The following is a 21463-nucleotide window of genomic DNA, read 5'->3' on the forward strand; positions in this document are numbered from 1 at the left end:
AGCAGTGTCGGGGATTCTTGCCGGCCCCCCAAATACATTCCATCAGCATCGCCCTCGGGGGCCACTGCCGCGGCGAGGACGGATGGAAGGTGTGGAGGAAAGGATTTAGGACATTAGAGGAAAATACCTCGATGCATCAAGGTGAATGAAGGAGAGGAATGTGGAAAAATATGCTGATGGAAAAGAAGGTCAAAGGAAAAAATCCTGAAGGCAGAGGAATAACACGATGGTTTGTGAGAAAGAAACGGACGGACGTCTGTAGAAGAATCTTAAGTGGATCCTTTGATTATCTGCTGCTGATTGATCTACAGAACAGCACTTATCGAGGGCACCGAGAGTCATTGATTTATATATTATTTAATGTTGATGTGAAGTGTCGTGTATCTAGGCCTGGAATGTCACGCAAGCATGTGACCTATAGACTGACTGACTTTATGTTCTTCCACTGACCACAGCCATTCAAAAAGGACACTCCAAGGAAAACTCCAAATCTCCTGACATAGTAAATGTTGAATCTTTCTCTCCAAGACGCAGTAAGTTCCTCATCATGACCATATTTTTATACTTGTTACTTTATAAAGTTGCTCTGAAATCTGGGCGAACGAGAGGTTACGAGAGTCCTTTATGACGTAATAATGGCTTCACTCCTCCTCCAGCCAGCTGTAATCACGCCCAGCTTTGTTTATACAACGAGTCCCTTGTAGGTGGAGACTTTCGGGTTTGATGACGCGCAGTTTAGTTGTATATTTACAGATTTTAATGTAAATATAAAAGTGTTACGGGGGTGCTGAACGCTGCCTCAGAATGTGATCAACCAGCTGAGCTTGAAAAATGTGTTCTGCTGACATCACACTTGAAAAGGTTAAGTAAGGTCAAGGTTAACACACTGTATCCACCAAAACAACAAATCACCTACTTGAGACCTCGGATCCTGCTTTGGTTTAAATTATGTCACAAACCCATCAGCCCTATAGGAAGGTATGAGGAACTGCAGCGTGGATATAAACCAAATGTTTAACATGATATTTAGTACGGCTTCAAGGACATAACTAAGAAATTAGAACTTTAAATTTAAATGAATATAATTCTTCTTGTTCTTAAATATACTTTTAAACAAGATTCATATTAACGCTGGCACTTAAACCCACAGTTTTTTAAATACATCTTGACAGATTTTGACACTTTTATGGAGCACAAATATGTCGTTGCCATGAGCACCAGCAGATCCTGGAGCCACGCGAGGAAATGAAATCAACTTTCAATCAAGTTCTTCTTCACCTGACACGATAACATGTAGGAGGAACGAAACAAAAGAAACAAAAGAAAGAAAAGAAAGAAGAGTTTCTAGCGACGCAGACAAGAAAACCCTCGGAGAGAGTCGAGCTCATCCTCGTAAACGCCAGCCAACATGGCGCATGAATAAATAACCGGCGGCCGCAGGTATCAGGGAAAGTTTGGAGTCCGTCAAAAGTAAAAAACGGAAAACCCCGGGAGGCGTCTGGACCGGGAGCCGCTGCCAAAAACCCGGGGCTTTCACATGACTACCCAACAGTACCTCTGGAGAGGAATGTTTGGAAAATCCATCCCGTGATCGCAGCAGATCTATCATCATCTCTTCAGGAAGGTCTTATCTCGACTCAAGCGATGGACAGATCCGTCCAGAAGTTGGTGTAGCTCAGAAGCTCCTGTCTTATCTCCGACTGGCTTTAAGAGAAAAAAAAAAAAGAAGAAAAAAAGACTCCCATCCTTTTATCCTCCGATCTAACCTGTAATGATGAGATAAAGCCGCGCCGACTTTTCCATAAACTTCACTTATCAGAGTCGCGCGAGCTCCTCAATGCCAATGAGCCGCGTTAGCATTCAGCGCCTCGCCTGCGACGCCTTCGCTCAAACCCTTCGCCACTTCAAGTGTACAGTACAGGTCGTCATACACAACCCTCGGTCCCGCACACACACCGACGCACACTCGGGCTACAGGCTATATTCCCTGTAATGGCTCGGGCTTTCAGTCCTAAGTGTTTTTTTTTTTCTTCTCTTGCAATCATACAATCGCGCCTGCTGAGCTGGCGAGTAAGAATATCAAACAGCAAATGGAATTCCTGCGAGCCGTCCACACCGGCACCAACTTGTAACATGAATTTTTCATCATTTGCTGGTAATATCACCTCATTATTGTGGCCGTTCTCCCCCGCAAGTGCCGGATCAGTGGTTGCATCAAAACAGCCACTCTCGCCCTCCTGCACACGCACACACACTCACACACACTCACACAATACCTGTTGTTTTACATAAAGTGTCTGGAGGAATATCGCTCCGGCGCCGCAGATGGACACTAAATATAAACTAGGTGTGCGAGGAATCGTCTCAAAGCTCTCCTCTCTCGCTCCACACTTATTATTCTAAGATTACAGTTTGACTTCTCGCCGTGTGGTGAAAAAAAAAAAACACAAATCATTTTTCAATTTTTCATTGTGAGAGAATGCACAGTTTTCTGCTTTAAAAAATGTTGATTCTTACAGAAATGTTTGGATCAAATATGGGTCAAAAACTGTTTTTTATCAAAACAAAGTTGTGATGTTTCCCTTGAAAGTGTCACCACAGGTCATGTTTGTTTGTTTGAATTGTGACATTTAGAGGCCTTCGCTCAGGGTTGCCCCCTGCAGTAGTTGAGGAAGTACTGCAGTAACTAAATCAATAGTTTTGATTCCGAAACATCATAACACGCTTTCAATTGACCATTTCTGCATTTCAGTATTTTCTTTGTCTTCTGCGTTCGTCTTGTGCCGCAGTTTTAACATCCTTTTGTTTCTGGGAGGCTGTGTTCTTCATTAAAAGTGATAGTTCACCCAAAATTTAAACTTCACTCTTTTCCTACTCGCCGTCATGTCGACTAATGTTGGGATTATTTTCAGAGTAATGTGTTCTTTTTGGAGTTTTAGACAAAAATGTTTGTTCATTTTAACGTAGCGACTGGAGCTCAGTCGTCTTCGTCTTCATCTTCGTCCAAAAAGACACTTAAAAACATCCAAATACCTCCAAACTGCTCGACTGTGACGTCCCTCTTGGATACACATAAAGGATTGTTCAAGAAAATCTTAAACAAGTTTGTATTTAAAGGTTTTTGGGGCAGAAGCTAAAAGGCTAACATCCAATTCCACATGTCAAGGCTTCAATACAAAATGGACGCTACAGTCGAGCAGTTTGGAGGCATTTGAATGTTTTTAAGTGTCTTTTTGGACGAAGATGAAGATAAAGACAACTGAGCTCCAGTTGCTACATTAAAATGAACAAACATTTTTGACTATAAATCTAAAAAAGAAGAGATTACTCTGAGAAAAATCCAAACTTTTAGTCGACATGTTTGCTTGACATTGCAGCACCATCACTTTACTTTACTAAAGGTTTATTAACATTAAATCCCACAGTTGCAGAGAAGATCCATGTCATTAACCCCTGAGCTTCAGGGTCTCCTGCAGCCCCGTCAACCTTGTGAGACTCGACGTCCTTCCATGAGTGTCAAATATTTCCACTTTTCTCGCCCCGGTGCCGAGAAACATCAGCTTCTCTTCACCGCAGGTTTCTGTGCATAATTGAGCCGTTCGGTCATGTTTCCTGCTGCGAGTCTCTGGCGAACACAACGTCTTTCTCTGGACAGCGTTTGTTTGTTGTCGTGTCTCTTCTCGGCATCATCTGATATTCATCGGAGGAAAACAAACCGACTCTTTCATTCGCTCAGTTAGTCTCTTGACCGTCCTTCGTGTTCCTGCTGCTTCAAAGACCTGAACCGGTGACAGATCGTCCGATTTGACTTTAATTTCTTTGCTCAGATTTGGCTCAAAAGTCTGACCTGAGACCTGTAATCACGGAGAAACCATCAGGAATCCTGCGTCAACAGGTTATTTGTTCCATCAGTCAAACGACAGCTTTGATTGGTTCAAACCTCTGGAGTCACGTTCAGACTTATTGTCTGTCAAGGTCGATACACTCGCAGAATAAAGACAAATTCCAGTGAGAAAGTCTTTATGAATTCCCTTTATCTTCAAATGTTATTCATATGAATAAAATAATATCAGAGAAAACTAAGAAAGTACTTTTTTTTAGAAAGTACAACAATGTAAATTTGTTACGGAAACACAAAGAATGATAGAAATGTTTATATTTATATAATTTGAAATACCTAAGAAGCTATTTGCCCCCAATTTAGTCACATATCTCCCTAGACTTAAGGTCACCCGAAATTCCGTATTTCAGAAACAAATGTTCACACAATGGTCGCAAACATCGCCCACTTTTATTCGTCCTCCTCGTCCAAAAGACACTTAAAAACATCCAAACACCTTCAACACTGATCATCTCTAAATATCAGATGTGATAGATGCTACAAAGCTAACATGCTACACAGATGAGACACAGGAAACCAGAGTGTATTTCCTGTCTGTGTAGCATGTTAGCCTTTTAGCTTCTCTCACATCTGAACGTTAAAGTATGAACCTTTTTTCTTGGGACAATTTTTGATCTCGGTTGTAGTTACAAGGTTTACAAACGGAGGTATTTGGATGTTTTTAAGTGTCTTTTTGGATGAAGATGAAGACGAAGACAACTGACCTCCAGTCACTACATTAAAATGAACAAACATTTTTGTCTACAACTCTAAAAAGAACAGATTACTCTAAAAATAATCATAACATTAGTCAACATGAGGGTGAGTAGAACATTTTTAGAGTTTTAGACAAAAATGTTTGTTCATTTTAATGTAGCGACTTGAGCTCAGTCGTCTTTGTCCAAAAAGACACCTAAAAACATCCAAATACCTTCATACTGCTCGTCTGTGATGTCCATCTTGGATAGACATGAAGGATTGTTCCAGAAAAACTTAAACACGTTTATATTTTAAACTTGTTTGTAGCAGAAGCTAAAAGGCTAATATGCTATACAGACAGGAAATCTGAGTATTCTGTTCGTGTAGCTCAGTCTGTTAGCCTTATAGCTAGTTACATTTTTCTCGGAACAATTCCACATGTCAATCCTTCAATCCAAGATGGACGTTACAGCGAACAGTATGGAAGCATTTGAATATTTTCTGTCTGTTTTCCTGTCTGTGTAGCATGTTAGCCTTGTAGCTTCTGTCACAAACAACGTTAAAATATGAACTTTCTTTTTAGGAACAATTTCTGATCTCGGTTGTAGATACAAGATGGGCGTTATATATATGAGCATTATGGAGGTATTTGGATTTTTTTAAGTGTCTTTTTGGACGAAGACGACTGAGCTCCAGTCGCTACATTAAAATGAACAAACATTTTTGTCTATAACTCTAAAAAGAACAGATTACTCTGAAAATAATCACAACATTAGTCAACATGAGGGTGAGTAGAACATTTTTAGAGTTTTAGACAAAAATGTTTGTTCATTTTAATGTAGCGACTTGAGCTCAGTCGTCTTCGTCCAAAAAGACACCTAAAAACATCCAAATACCTTCATACTGCTCGTCTGTAACGTCCATCTTGGATAGACATGAAGGATTGTTCCAGAAAAACTTAAACAAGTTTATATTTTAAACTTGTTTGTAGCAGAAGCTAAAAGGCTAATATGCTATACAGACAGGAAATCTGAGTATTCTGTTCGTGTAGCTCAGTCTATTAGCCTTATAGCTAATAATAATAATAATAATAATAATAACATTTGAATATTTTCTGTCTATTTTCCTGTCTGTGTAGCATGTTAGCCTTGTAGCTTCTGTCACAAACAACGTTAAAATATTCTTTTTAGGAACAATTTCTGATCTCGGTTCTAGATACAAGATGGGCGTTATATATATGAGCATTATGGAGGTATTTGGATTTTTTTATGTGTCTTTTTGGACGAAGACGACTGAGCTCCAGTCGCTACATTAAAATGAACAAACATTTTTGTCTACAACTCTAAAGAAGAACAGATTACTCTGAAAATAATCCCAACATTAGTCGATTTAAGAGTGAATACTTTTACGCTGGTCGTTGACCTACATCCTTGGGTATTTCATCACCTGGACAGGTACGCTACAGAAACCAACCAGATCAATGTTTCTGTTCAAAAGAGCCGACGTGTCAAAATCTAAAGGTCGAAATATTTCTATATAATTTCCCAGGAGAACCACCGCGTGGATGAGCATCACATGTCCGTCGAGCTCGCCGACCTGGCGTCAGACGGGTTGAACCGGGCGTGACCCCGAACCCTACCTCCTCGTCTAATTCCACTCTGATCCATCCCGTGGCGTCTTCATACCATTCGTACGTCGGTTGAAATCCTCTCAGCGCCGACAGCTGCTTCCTTCTTCTGTGGGCAGATGGTTCTCCTGGTTGTGACGGAAACCAACAGCATTTCCACCTGCAGGGCATTTATTTATCCGCGAGACGCTCGCAGGTCGTCGACATTGTTCGTCTACGGCGTCGAGCAGGTGTTCGGCGCACGTGGCGAGGAAGGTTCTGATGACTTGTTAATTTCCTCGGCTCTGAAGAATATTTACTCGTGCGCCGTCTCTCGCCGTCCGGGCCTGTTGACAGGAAGTTGACGCGAAGACGAGCTGCTTTTTATTGACGGTGTTTTGAGATGAAAACGTTTTTGGTCAGGTGGGAGTTTTTTGTTTTCCAAACGTTCCAGTTCTAAGTGCAATTATCGGACATGGCCGCAATTATTACCGACGTTAATTGATGAAGTCGGGACAGGCGGGTATTGTCGTGGACGTGTTTGTGTTTCGGGTCAATAATTACGGCTCTTTACGCTCCGGTCGATGATGTGGTTTTTATGAGGCGTCGAGAGACGAGCGGAGACTCTTGTCAGCAGATTCTGCCGGCGTTTTGATGAGCTGTCGAACCTTCGCTCGGCCATTAAATTGAATCAAAAACACAAACGGCATCAAACTTGATAACGATCTGATCTGCCATGTAGGACTCACTCCCTGTTGCCCCCTGTAGTGCTGGAGGAAGTACTGCAGAAACTATTTTTCTAATCATTTTGATTCAAAAATGTAGTTTTTTAACTAACAATTAATTCATCTTCTGCCTCTTATTCCATCATGGAGGTCATGGAGATGTTTGCTGAGGACGAGAGGCGGAGTTAACCTCGATCACCAACCAATGGAATCTCAGCTTGACCAAGGAATTCATCTTTATTATAAACAGCACTCGGGGGCCTATCCCAGTATCACAGGGCGATAGGCGGGGGACACCCTGAACAGGACGCCAGTCTGTCTCAGGACACACAAAGACACACAACCATTCACACACACACACTCAAAACTAAGGTCAATTCCTCAATCAACCTCTGTATGTTTTTAGACTGTGGGAGGAAACCGGAGTGTCCGGAGTAAACCAACACAACACGGGGAGAAACATACAAACAACCCTCTCCGTAACGGTGACCTGGACAGCTCACATCATGCTTTGCCGCCCAGCCAACCAATTATTAATTAATCCTATCGATCACTTTTGCCACAACAACAGAGATCATTGAATTCAAATGAAGTATTTTAGTGACAAATCAGCAGTGCAGAAAGGCATCATGGGAGTTCACTTTTTTAAATTGGCGCCATAAGTAAGATCGGTGCTGCTGTCAAAAGAAATGTCTTGTTACAGTTTGAAGGCACTTTGTTTAGCACGATATGTGGAAGGACTCATCGTATCAGGAGAAAATAAGGACGATCTTAGAATCATCACAGGAAGTGATTTCCTGACGTGAACTCATAGAACGCTATCTGTCAAAATACCGTCTCAGAGGGTGATGTCATACTCCGGCGCGAACAAGTCCCGTCAATCTGTTTCATGACTATATGTGTCTCATGTGTTTCATGTGTCTCATGGTTCCTAATCCTCAGTGCAGGGATTTAACATGAGATCGACAGGGATTGACGCGGATCAGAGTCTGTGACAAAGATTTTTATTTTTCTCATCTGTGATCGTGTAGTTCTTTTAATCTGTTCCGCGTGTTGTCTCTGATGCTTTAAAAGGTCCCAGAAAAGTCTGCACTTTAAGCCCCAAATCCCTTGTTGTCATGCGTGTTGAGCTGCATGTTGTGTTCCGTGTTCACTGAAGCGTCTTCAGGTCGAGACCCGACGTAAACTCGCCGTTAATCTCGGTCGCAATAATTCATTAGGTCTTAATATCCAGCGTCAGGAATCATGAGATTTATCCTCCGCATCTCTCGCTCATTATTCCTCTTATGATAACAACGACGGCATCAAAAATAGATCTCGTGTTCGCCTCATTGTCGGAGCTAAATCTAGCACAAGGCCACCCTCGCGACGGGAGGATTCGACGTTATCGCTTTATGCTAAGCAAGACAATTAGGTTGGAATCATCGGCAGCGTTTTTATCTGACAAAACCCATCCAGGGCGACGAGGACGACCCGGAGCAGGAAGGTCGAGGAGCGACGACGACAGACGGAGCCGGAGGACGACGTCTGGCGGAACAGAGGAGGAAATAAACATCAACCATTTTACGTTATTCCTTAACTTTTGGCCTTTTTACCCTTTTTTCGTTTCCATGTTTTCAAGTTCACACACAGATACTACATTATCCTCTTGAATCTTAGAGCTCGTGATGACTTTAGAGTTTTAAAATCATGAAGAAGTCTTTTAAAAAAAGATCATTTTAAATTGAAGTTGTTTTTTTTTAAACATTTACGGAGGATCAATGGTTCGGTGAGGAAAGTACAAACAATAAACACTATTTTCATGAAGAATTGTTTTGTATTTGTAAAGAATGATATTTCTTAAACAAGTATTTAGTTCAGTGTCTTGCTAACAAGTATATCACTATCATCCGAATATTTAATGTTTGAATTTGATGTTGAAACTTTTCATTTTTTATTTGGAATACATATATTTTTTAATAGTGTTTACTGAATTATAAAATTCAATAATTTGTATACTGATTTTCGAACTAAAATTGTTTTGCAGTACTTCCTCCACTACCAAAGGGGGCAACAGCGAGGCAGTGACAATCAAACCCATTTTTTACATACATTTATAAATGGACAGAAAATGTAAAAAAAAATCATTCTATTTTTCAATGTTAATTGCTAATGGTGGTCCTGCTGCCTATCCCAGCTACCTAGGGCAAGAGGCTGGATATGATCACCATGTCAAACAACTAGAAAAATGGTAGACGTTCACGTAACCTCCCTGGCAGAGGCAAGGAAGTAAAAATATTAAAGATTTTTGTAGACCAAAATTCCTAGGGTCATTTAAATTGACCTTAAATGTAATTGGAAAATATCATGTTGAATATATAGAAGTAAATATTTCAAAATCAACAGCGATCCTGTTCAAAACCAAGAATATATGAATAAATATTTTTTCGAGCCATTAAACAATAGCTGATCCATTATTTTCACTTTCTCACATGTTGAAGACTATGTTTATTTCAGTTATGCAAAATGAATAATTCAAATATTGTTTAAGGCAAAAACTATTTTAAAGCAGCTACGAGTCGAGACCAGATGAAAACTTGCCAAAAAGAAGTGAAAAGCTGATCTCAAACAATCGTTTGTTTGTTTTGTTCAAACAAACAAGTGTATTTATATTTGTGAGTTATATTTGAAATAGAAACAGGGGCAAATATGAGTTGTTTTTATGACTGTATTTGTGCTTGTTTATGTATTATATATGTCACAGTACAGATTGGAATTCCAATCCAATTTCAGATTCTACTGGATTCCAATCTGTACTGTGACATAAACATTGTATAGTATAGCTTAAGTCGTAGAGAAGGCTGACGTTGACAATTAATAAAGAAAAAATGTCAGCTAAAATTTGGATTATTCAATTTTCTGTTTTTTAAAGAACGTCATATGACTGAAATAACCTGAACTGAAAAAAAAAAGATGGTTAGAAGAAGATGGTTAGAGGAAGATGGTTAGAAGAAGATGGTTAGAGGAAGATGGTTAGAAGAAGATGGTCAGAGGAAGATGGTTAGAGGAAGATGGTGAGAAGAAGATGGTGAGAAGAAGATGGTTAGAAGAAGATGGTTAGAGGAAGATGGTTAGAAGAAGATGGTTAGAGGAAGATGGTTAGAAGAAGATGGTCAGAGGAAGATGGTTAGAGGAAGATGGTTAGAGGAAGATGGTGAGAAGAAGATGGTGAGAAGAAGATGGTTAGAAGAAGATGGTTAGAGGAAGATGGTTAGAAGAAGATGGTTAAAGAAGATGGTTAAAGAAGATGGTTGGAAGAAGATGGTTAGAGGAAGATGGTGAGAAGAAAATGGTTAGAAGAGATGGTTAGAGGAAGATGGTTAGAGGAAGATGGTGAGAAGAAGATGGTGAGAAGAAGATGGTTAGAAGAAGATGGTTAGAGGAAGATGGTGAGAAGAAGATGGTTAGAAGAAGATGGTTAAAGAAGATGGTTGGAAGAAGATGGTTAGAGGAAGATGGTGAGAAGAAAATGGTTAGAAGAGATGGTTAGAGGAAGATGGTTAGAGGAAGATGGTGAGAAGAAGATGGTGAGAAGAAGATGGTTAGAAGAAGATGGTTAGAGGAAGATGGTTAGAAGAAGATGGTTAAAGAAGATGGTTAAGAGGATGGTTGGAAGAAGATGGTTAGAGGAAGATGGTGAGAAGAAGATGGTTAGAAGAAGATGGTTAGAGGAAGATGGTTAGAGGAAGATGGTTAGAAGAAGATGGTTAGAAGAAGATGGTTAGAAGAAGATGGTAAGAGGAAGATAAGTAGTAAACAATAATATATAAGTGTATTTAAATACATGTTCACTGTAATATCTAAAGATTGATGAATTTTTGACCGACACAGTCGAACAATCATCTGTTAGCGACGACTCGTCGAGATATAAAACGTCGGGTTCCTCTGAGACGGAAGCGAGGAGATTTGAAAACGTTGAGTCTCACCGTGACACGATTATTGTTTGGCCAACAGACGAGCAGATTTTTCTGAGCGTGTTCAACAACCTTCTTGCTTTGGCCGCTCGCGCTCTCCTGCTCCAGCAAGATAAGATTTACAGGCATGTCCAAGCGGCTAATCGTGTTTATTCTCTGTGGCTGTTTGGATCCCGAGATCAGCGAGAGTTAGAGCCACTGCATCACAGCGAGGGGTCACGCTGGGGGGAAATCTCCCATCGCTGCCATCTCCGCTCCGATTGGGTGTTAATTAAGGCTGGAAAAGCACTTCCTGTTTCCACTGGAGCTGCCTTGTTTGCTCGGTCGTCCACCTCACCTCATCACCTCATTCATCTCCGGCCGAGCAACACGCAGATGTTCGGAGATCCTGGTTCGGCAGGATCAATGTGATCGATCAGGTGGATCTATCGTGTGATTGGCAGGAATTATTTGGTTGATTGATCGTATGTGGAGGAGAAATGACATTTAAAAAGAGAGGAAGAATGGTTAGAAGAAGATGGTTAGAGGAAGATGGTTAAAGAAGATGGTTAGAAGAAGATGGTTAGAGGAAGATGGTTAAAGAAGATGGTTAGAAGAAGATAGTTAGAGGAAGATGGTTAAAGAAGATGGTTAGAAGAAGATAGTTAAAGGAAAATGGTTAAAGAAGATGGTTAGAAGAAGATGGTTAGAGGAAGATGGTTAGAAGAAGATAGTTAGAGGAAGATGGTTAAAGAAGATGGTTAGAAGAAGATGGTTAGAGGAAGATGGTTAGAAGAAGATGGTTAGAGGAAGATGGTTAGAAGAAGATGGTTAGAATAAGATGGTTAAAGAAGATGGTTAAAGAAGATGGTTGGAAGAAGATGGTTAGAGGAAGATGGTTAAAGAAGATGGTTAGAAGAAGATAGTTAGAGGAAGATGGTTAAAGAAGATGGTTAGAAGAAGATGGTTAGAGGAAGATGGTTAAAGAAGATGGTTAGAAGAAGATGGTTAGAGGAAGATGGTTAGAAGATGATAGTTAGAGGAAGATGGTTAAAGAAGATGGTTAGAAGAAGATGGTTAGAGGAAGATGGTTAGAAGATGATAGTTAGAGGAAGATGGTTAAAGAAGATGGTTAGAAGAAGATGGTTAGAGGAAGATGGTTAGAAGAAGATAGTGAGAAGAAGATGGTGAGAAGAAGATGGTTAGAAGAAGATGGTTAGAGGAAGATGGTGAGAAGAAGATGGTGAGAAGAAGATGGTTAGAAGAAGATGGTTAGAGGAAGATGGTTAGAAGAAGATGGTTAGAGGAAGATGGTTAGAAGAAGATGGTTAGAAGAAGATGGTCAGAGGAAGATGGTGAGAAGAAGATGGTTAGAAGAAGATGGTTAGAGGAAGATGGTTAGAGGAAGATGGTGAGAAGAAGATGGTGAGAAGAAGATGGTTAGAAGAAGATGGTTAGAGGAAGATGGTTAGAAGAAGATGGTTAAAGAAGATGGTTGGAAGAAGATGGTTAGAGGATGATGGTGAGAAGAAGATGGTTAGAAGAAGATGGTTAGAGGAAGATGGTTAGAAGAAGATGGTTAGAAGAAGATGGTTAGAAGAAGATGGTTAGAGGAAGATGGTTAGAAGAAGATGGTTAGAGGAAGATGGTTAGAAGAAGATGGTGAGAAGAAGATGGTTAGAAGAAGATGGTTAGAGGAAGATGGTTAGAAGAAGATGGTTAGAGGAAGATGGTTAGAAGAAGATGGTGAGAAGAAGATGGTGAGAAGAAGATGGTTAGAAGAAGATGGTTAGAGGAAGATGGTTAAAGAAGATGGTTAAAGAAGATGGTTGGAAGAAGATGGTTAGAGGAAGATGGTGAGAAGAAGATGGTTAGAAGAAGATGGTTAGAGGAAGATGGTTAGAAGAAGATGGTTAGAAGAAGATGGTCAGAGGAAGATGGTGAGAAGAAGATGGTTAGAAGAAGATGGTTAGAGGAAGATGGTTAGAGGAAGATGGTGAGAAGAAGATGGTGAGAAGAAGATGGTTAGAAGAAGATGGTTAGAGGAAGATGGTTAGAAGAAGATGGTTAAAGAAGATGGTTGGAAGAAGATGGTTAGAGGATGATGGTGAGAAGAAGATGGTTAGAAGAAGATGGTTAGAGGAAGATGGTTAGAAGAAGATGGTTAGAAGAAGATGGTTAGAAGAAGATGGTTAGAGGAAGATGGTTAGAAGAAGATGGTTAGAGGAAGATGGTTAGAAGAAGATGGTGAGAAGAAGATGGTTAGAAGAAGATGGTTAGAGGAAGATGGTTAGAAGAAGATGGTTAGAGGAAGATGGTTAGAAGAAGATGGTGAGAAGAAGATGGTGAGAAGAAGATGGTTAGAAGAAGATGGTTAGAGGAAGATGGTTAAAGAAGATGGTTAAAGAAGATGGTTGGAAGAAGATGGTTAGAGGAAGATGGTGAGAAGAAGATGGTTAGAAGAAGATGGTTAGAGGAAGATGGTTAGAAGAAGATGGTTAGAAGAAGATTGTTAGAAGAAGATGGTTGGACGAGTTTGTGGTTCATTTCGTACGTTAAAACCATCGTTCCATAGAAAATGAGTCAAAAGAAAAAAAACATATAAAGAAAAAAAAAAGAAGATGACAGATCTAAGGATGTCAATTAGGACGTAAAAAAAATGTAGTTTATCTTTATAAATATAAAAGTATCTGATTTAAAAAAAAAAAAAAGTATAAAACATAACAATACGATGTGAATCATTTTATTTTTACTTGATTTTTAATTTCAAATGATCAAATACAGATTGCATTCACGGGGTGGGATAAACGACGCACGTCACATCATGGCGGAATTTTTTGGAGTGAGATTACTGCCACCCGTTTGAGCGAGTGTGTCTTGGTTGTTGTACACTTAAAACCTTTTTTTGCGCAAAATGAATTAAGACTTTTGAACATCATTTGAACATCGTTACCATGGGATCACACATCACAACAACACACACACACACACACTGATGGTAAAATCGAGTAACAACAACACACTTACATCAACACATTGTTTCAACTTTAGAGAAGAGTCAAGCAGTAAATACGAGAAAGATATATATTTAGAAACAATACTAATAAAATAACTAAACAAATGGAAAATTGTATAAATGGATAATAAATAAATAAATAAAAGAAAGTCTTCATCTTATATTGTCCACAAAATAATCCTGTGTTGACGATACTGACCATAAACCAGTATTTCTTGACAACATGTCAGTTCGAACAGGTTTAATCTGGACAAAGAGTGTTTGAGCTTCTTTGTTTCGTGGACATCGGGATTTCAGACGTTTTTTTCGCTTCTTCTCGTCGTAAATATTTGCGGACACAGGAAGTTGCCGACGGCGAGAAGATTGAAGGTGTTTAGCATCAACATGTAGCATCGACACCTGCTCACGTGCTCGACACATCATCCGCTAAGACTCGCCCGATCCATCACCGCACGTCTTTGATTCGCTCTCTCACTTTCACTTCCTCATAGATGAGACATGAAGATATCCGGCGGCAATTGTTCCGTGTCCGGCGTGCGAGGGTGGGGGGGGTGAGGTTGTTGGCGATTGCATCAGCTCGGCTCGCAGAGAATGCTGATTCCTGGATTTCTCACCTACAGTGGATGGTGTGAGAGGGAACAGGTGGTGGAGTACAGCAGGAGAGAGGAGAGCAAGAGCGCCAGTAATTAATGTTGCAGATGCTTCTCTCTGCAGCACATCTGGGCCAACATTCCATTTCCAGAAATCTCCTTCAGATTCTCCCTCCGGTCTCTGGAATCACCTTAAGACGAGCGATTGTTTTTTTTTCTTCCTCCGTGTCTTATTTCACGTTATTGCTGCTCTGGGAGAGAAAACACACAAAAAAAACGCTTCTTTTCTTCTCCTCGTGGCGATTCCGAATGGTTCCCGCTGACCCTCCCGTCTCGCTCTGATTACAGACCAGAGATGTTTGTGGAGGAAGTGTAACCGCGAACAATCAGAGAAGAGAGGGATGTGGTCGTGGAGAAGGAGAGCGAGTTAGAAGAGTCAGAGTCGGAGAAGCTGGCGACTCGTTCGGTTCCTTAACATAATCATTTTGAATCTTGAATAATGACCGTTATCATTATTTTGATATATTTATTGAATATCATTATTTTTATATATTTATTGAATTAAAAAAAGGCAGATTATTAAACTTAAATTTCTTCATTAACAAATACACCGTGAGAAGTAAGAAGTATTAACTTTTGAGAGTTATATCCAGAATCATCAGATGTAATTTTAGCTCAAACAAACAAACAAACAAAAAGCAATTATAACTAAACGGCTAAATGTTATTTTTAGAAAAGACACCAAATGAATTCGAATATTCGGTTTATCCTACAACTTTGAAACATCTGACAAGCGTTTTTATTTTGGTGAAGAGAGCACGTTTGTTTTTACTTTCTTCATTTATTGTAAAAAAATAAAATAAATTAAGTTACTAATTTCACTCCATGGATCGAATTACATGCACGAAAAACAAATCTTTTGAAATAAAGTTAAACAAATATCATGACGTATATAAATGTATATATTATATATATATATATATATATATATATATATATATATATATATATGTATATATATATATACGACAAAGATGAAGAAAAACGCTAATATAGTTAATGTTGAGACAGTAGACCCGCTCTAAGAAGGATTCTGCTTCCCTGACGCACTTGAAGTTAAAGTCAATTTTAATTGATCTTTTAACTGGATAAACAAAGTTCTGCAAAGTATCGTTTGTTGCTATTAGAGTCTTTCATTTTGGAGAAAAAAGAAAAGTAAAAATAATTCAAATGAAGAGAAGAAGTCATTTTGTCAGACAGTTTTATTCCTTTATTTATCAATTTTTGTTAAAAGAAAAACGTTAAATGAAGTTAGTAATTTCACTCCATGAATCGAATGACATGCAAAACAAATAAATCCTTCAAACTTTAAAACAAAGTTAAATAAAAAATATTAAATATCGTGAAATAAAAATGAGGAAAAACATAAAAGTAAATCATGAATCAATAAAAAGAAAATGCAAAATAAATAATAAACACAAAGTATTGGGAAGAAAAAACACAAATATACAGTTAATGTTGAAACAGCAGACACGTTATATGATGGATTCTGCTTCATTAAAGTTAAGTAAATTTTAATTTATTTTTAAGCTGTTAAGCTTTTTCTATTTAGGTCAAGAGAGCTCACGTGTTCCTTTATTCATTGATTGACTTTTTATATGTATATTCATTTGTGTTCTTACGCTGTGTGTTTCCTCTTAACTCCTTTGTAAATTATTCATACTTTTGTAATATATATATATATTATAAATCGTTTTTTTTTAAATAGAAGCGTTGGAATCTTTATTTTTTTGCATTGACAATGCTAAATAAATGAAGCACAGATAATAGAAGAAGAAAAAAAACAATAGTTAATGTTGAGACAGTGGACGCGTTATAAGAAGGATTCTGCTCCCCTGATGAACAGTGGAAGTTAAAGTCTTATTTTTAAAGACTGCATCAACAAGTTCTGCAAAAAAAAGATTGTTGTAACTGCTATAAGGATAAACATTTGTTTAAAAAATGTTCATTCCATGATTATGTTTCTATGTAAAAACTAAAACTTTGTTTTGATTCTGTCAATTTATTTTCAAATCACTCAAAACAATTGAAAATGTGGAGCTCGTCGTCATATTCTGCCCATAAATATTCAACTTGTTTCCACACATTTGAAGGGCGAATGAAGACGAGGGTGAAAAATGAGTCTCCTGAATCCCGTCTCTTATCTTCCTCAGCTTCGGCGAGAGCTTTGCCAAAACAGCGTTGGGGGTAAAAAGCATCTTTGCATAAAGTAGCGAGCGAAATCTAAAACAGTTGGCGAGGAACTCTAAATAATCACGGGGCTTTTGGAGATGAATGCATTTGCATAACTTAGTCCCAGAGAAGTAATCACTCGTCTCAGGGTGAGAAGTTCCCTCCAGGCTCGTCTCGCTGCCGTCCCAGAGTTCACCCACGCCAGCCCGAGACCCCCCGACACGTGTCCGCGACCGACGTGTCTCAGACCCCCGTCGGCTCGCCCGGGAACGCCCGGAGCTCCAGATCGTACTTCAGCGAGGTGACCCGGGAACCGGTTCATCTCTGATCCACAGACGCTCTCCGGGTGTTTAGAAACTTCAACTTCAACTTCCATCAGTGACGGCTCGAAAAAGCTAAGATTATAAACGTGATGATTTCACATCCACGACTTCTTCTGCCTCGGAGCTGATGAAGGTGACAAAGTGAAGCAGGATCTGAACCAGCGTCAGGTCCGGATGAAGTTCCCTCGTCTAGATTCCTACTGAGTCCATTTCCTCTGATGATTCCTGTCGTTGACATTTACAATCTGCCTGTTAAAACACAGTCGAGCGTGAACTCCTCCGGTCACAGAGTGCATTGTGGGAGATCAATGGCTTTTTTTGGGTTTGTACTCAAACTCCCACAGGAAATAACATGGCGTGTCACGTATGGCCTTGAGTTTGACGTAATGAAAAAATTATGAAGATAAAAAAAACTTTCGCGGAGATGTCAGGTGACAGATCTGGTTGGACGTCCTTCCTCACCATGGAAACGTAGACCTGGACACACCTGACTCAGACTCAATATCCCGCATTCAAATGATTCCCAAACACTTCAAACCACCGTAACTGATCTGGAGATGAAAGACCCTAAAAGAAATGGAGAATAATTTTCCTTTTTCCCATGTTCTGACTCTTAAAGGGTGAAAAATGTTTACCATCACTGGACACAGATCATAGTCTTCTCTTCTCTTAATCTTCTACATCCTCACTCCAATCAACCTTGTTGGTTGTTTTTCTCTTCCCTTTATTTTGACTCCACCAATCCTCTGACAAAACCATCTTGGAAATCTGATGGTATCAACAAAGCCCGGATTCAAGTACCTTTTCTGGTGGCCCTTCACAGAACGATTTATAACACAAAGAAATTCTATATTAACGAAATGACTTTCGTCCTGAAGAGTATGAAGATCTTGTTGACCAGCCAGAGAGTAGTACTACACCACTAACTGTCAAAATTTGATGGATGACATTGATGACCCCGCCTCCTATGGCCCCGCCCCCTGGCACCACCAACCAAAAACCGACATGAGCTGGAGAGAGAAGTACTACACCACTAACTGTCAAACTTTGATGGCTGCACTTGATTCCCCCCTACCCCCACCGCCCCATCAAGGTCATCAAGGTTATTATTATTATTATTATTGTTAAAATTGGAACCACAACTTATTTGATAATGCCTTCTTGCATATATATTTATATTGCGTTGTATAGTTACAACTGAATTATTTTCAACGAAACATTTTCAGCTAATCAGCGTCGTCTTCACACATGAGGGTTAAAAACACACGCGTAAGACCAGGAAGTGACAAAACAAACGGATGCTTGGAAATTCATCTTATGGACAAAGATGGTATTTTTTTGTAAATAGAAATGTTCTATTTGTGGAAGTTCCGTTGAAGTTTTATTTCCCACATGTGACGCTGGTGCGTAGAAGTTAAAACTGAAACACAAGTCAATAGATTTGGGCTGAAATTTGATTGGTCGATAAACCATGGACGTTTATTTAAAGCGACTAATTCGCCTTCTCTTATGCAAATGTCCAGGAACCTAAGAGTTTGAGCCGACAGTGAAGTTTGTGTTTAAGACTAGTTTTGTAAATATTTGTGTCTTTCTGATGCCGGCCTCAAGTGGACACTCGTTGAACTGCAGCTTTATTATAAATTTTCGCATTAGCCTACATTTTTTAAACCGAATGTTGCCTCTCGGTTGATAAAAATCGAAATGTAAACCTCAAAAATAAACGTCACATGAAAATCAACAAGAGGATCACCAGCGTCGCACAATAGTGAATATATTCTTCAACCAATTTTTTAACTTGTTCCTGGAACAACTTGATTTTCCCGTCCATCGTCCTAAGGCTTCAATCAAAGAACCGTCGCCTTTACCTTCTCTTGACAAGCATCAGTTCTTGTCCACCTCAGACATGCATTACCTGGTAAGAAATGTTCTGCAAGTGCAACATAATAGCGACAATTTTCCAAGAATGACTCGTTCATCTCTGGTGGAGCTGGAACATAAATGGCTGCTGCAATTCTCCATGTTTTTTTTTAGCCTCATTCACGTCTTTCTTTCTTTCTATAATGTCCCGAAAACAACCTGCCTGAAGACGTGCTGTGACGTTCGACGCCAGCGATGCCAAGATATTACCAAAGCGTTCGGGGAAAAATGTGCACAAACAGGTGAAAGTGGCTCTAAGTCATTTAGTGAAGGCTCTTGACTTGATCTAATCCTGCCCCAATTCTTCGTCTCTAATCACATGCACTGGCTAAGCCGGAGCTGGCAGGAAGGACGAGCGGAACAAAACAGGAAGTGGAAGTGGAGTCCAAAACATGGACAAACAAATCATTCTCATGTCGGACTTCTTGAGCGCACGAGATTCCTCTTGGGAAGAAAAAAAAAGAAAGAAAATATAAGATATTCTCATAAAGTAAGACACGTATGACCTTCAATATTCTTTCAACTCACTGTTACATTTCTATTCATTAGATGAACTAATACTCAAATGGAGAATGTTACGAGCAGATACAATAACGACTCCGGCGACACATAAATGACCCAACGTTGTTTCATAATTTTTCATGCTTGTGATGCGCCAGAAACAAGTTTCAATTATATTGAATAAATGATCCTGAAAAACCTTGACGGAGGCAGGAGGAGACGGCAGCGTACGACCCCCCCTTCAACACACTCACATTCCTTAATCCCATTATGACCGGCCCCTGGTTAAGGAGTATTACCTCACATCCCGAGATACAACTAATCCAATCGGACCTCGTTCCCTCTCACCTTAATGCGTCTTTTGACTCGAACAAAAAAAAAAAAAGGTCTTGACGGATGTTTGAAGACCCATGTGGCAGAATACAGTCATGAGCTGTGTCTCGAATGGAATACTTGTGTACTTAAATTTAGTATTTTTAATGCATAAGTGCGTCTCAATTCTTAGTATGTGGAATGTAGTGCTCCATACTCACTAAATTGTCACTAAAACACCCACAAAACTAAGTATGGATCGATGGACACTTTCTACACTAAACGATTCTATCGTAGTGACGTTGACGTTGTCAATATATATATTATATATTATATATATATATCGGTGCTGATACCGGCGTAAATATCTCGCCAATATTTCTCATTTTTCTTGATCCAAACCAAACGTGCTGCCAGCAGGTGGCGATAGTGTTCCTACAGCTGGTTGAAATCATCCTTAAACAGTAGTAGAAGAAGAAGCTGTCGCGTCATTTCCTGTTAGTGTGTAGCAGCAGAGTTTGATTTGAGACATACTATCTGTGGAGAATTAGTTACTAGTTAGTACGTACACTATCCTGATGCATACTTACCAGGGCAAGTGTGTGATTTGAGACATCGTGCCATTAGAAAATAACACCTCGACCAAATCTTTCGTCCAAGACCAGCTCTGGTGGCGACATTTAATCCGAGCAGCGTCACTTCTACCTTCACAGGCTTGACTCGCTCTCGCCTTTCATTCCCTCCACATGCCTGCACACGGAGCAGATGCCGGCGAAAATCATTAAGTAATTCAACACCAGAACCAACACATTCTGTCCCGGATTCTCAATAAAAGAAAAGCAGCTTTTTCGATCTTAAGCCCGGCTGCGTGTGACGGCGGAAATCCCTAAAGGTACACTCATGTCGGAATTGACTGGCGAGCTTCGGGGAAAACCATTACCGGAGAAGAAAAGGTATCATTGGAACTCCTGCTGGTTTCTAGTGAAACCAAACACAATGGCTCGAAGCCAAGACTGTATTCTGGAGAATCTAATAGTGACATTTCTTACTCATTATTCCGTCGCTTTCACAAAGTGTGTCCAGTTACAAAAACCAAATGAGGGGTTATTTTAACATTCACATCAGGCTTCAGAACCCCCTACTTCATCATTACCTTCTTCCTTCTCCGGTGCCAGAGTCGGGCCTGGGAGCCGGGCCACATGGTCGAAGTCTGGACCACAATGTACAAGGACGAGGGGGGCGGGGAGGAAACCAGTGAGGGTTCAGAGGCATAAAAGTTCCTTTCTTCTCCGCCTCGCCGTGGCGCTTTGAGGCAGAACAGAGGGTTGCCACGGCGATGAGGTTGGTCCGTCTCCCACGGCGCCGGTCTGGGAAGAGCAGCAGCTTGCTCTGACATTTACTCAGGCTGGAAGAAACGCACGATAAAGACGAGAAACACACAAACATTCTCACGCAGGCGGCATCAGGAGGATGAAGTTGACAAGCTGTCTCGCCCAGAATAAACAATCACACCTGTGAGATCAGAGGTTCGACACATGAGAGGATGATTGTTTCGTCTCTGCCTTCGCCGAATCTTGTCTCTTCGTCTCTTCGTCTCTTCGTCTCTTCGTCTCTTCGTCTCTTCGTCTCTTCGTCTCTTCCACGTGAAACTCTTGCTGTTTATAAACTATTCATTGTTTTCATGCGAACTTCAACCTCCTGTGGACGGAAGGTACAAATAACTGACTATA

This window comes from Callionymus lyra, chromosome 17 (assembly GCF_982586985.1).
Source record: "Callionymus lyra chromosome 17, fCalLyr1.hap1.1, whole genome shotgun sequence".
NCBI classification, from domain to species: domain Eukaryota; kingdom Metazoa; phylum Chordata; class Actinopteri; order Syngnathiformes; family Callionymidae; genus Callionymus; species Callionymus lyra.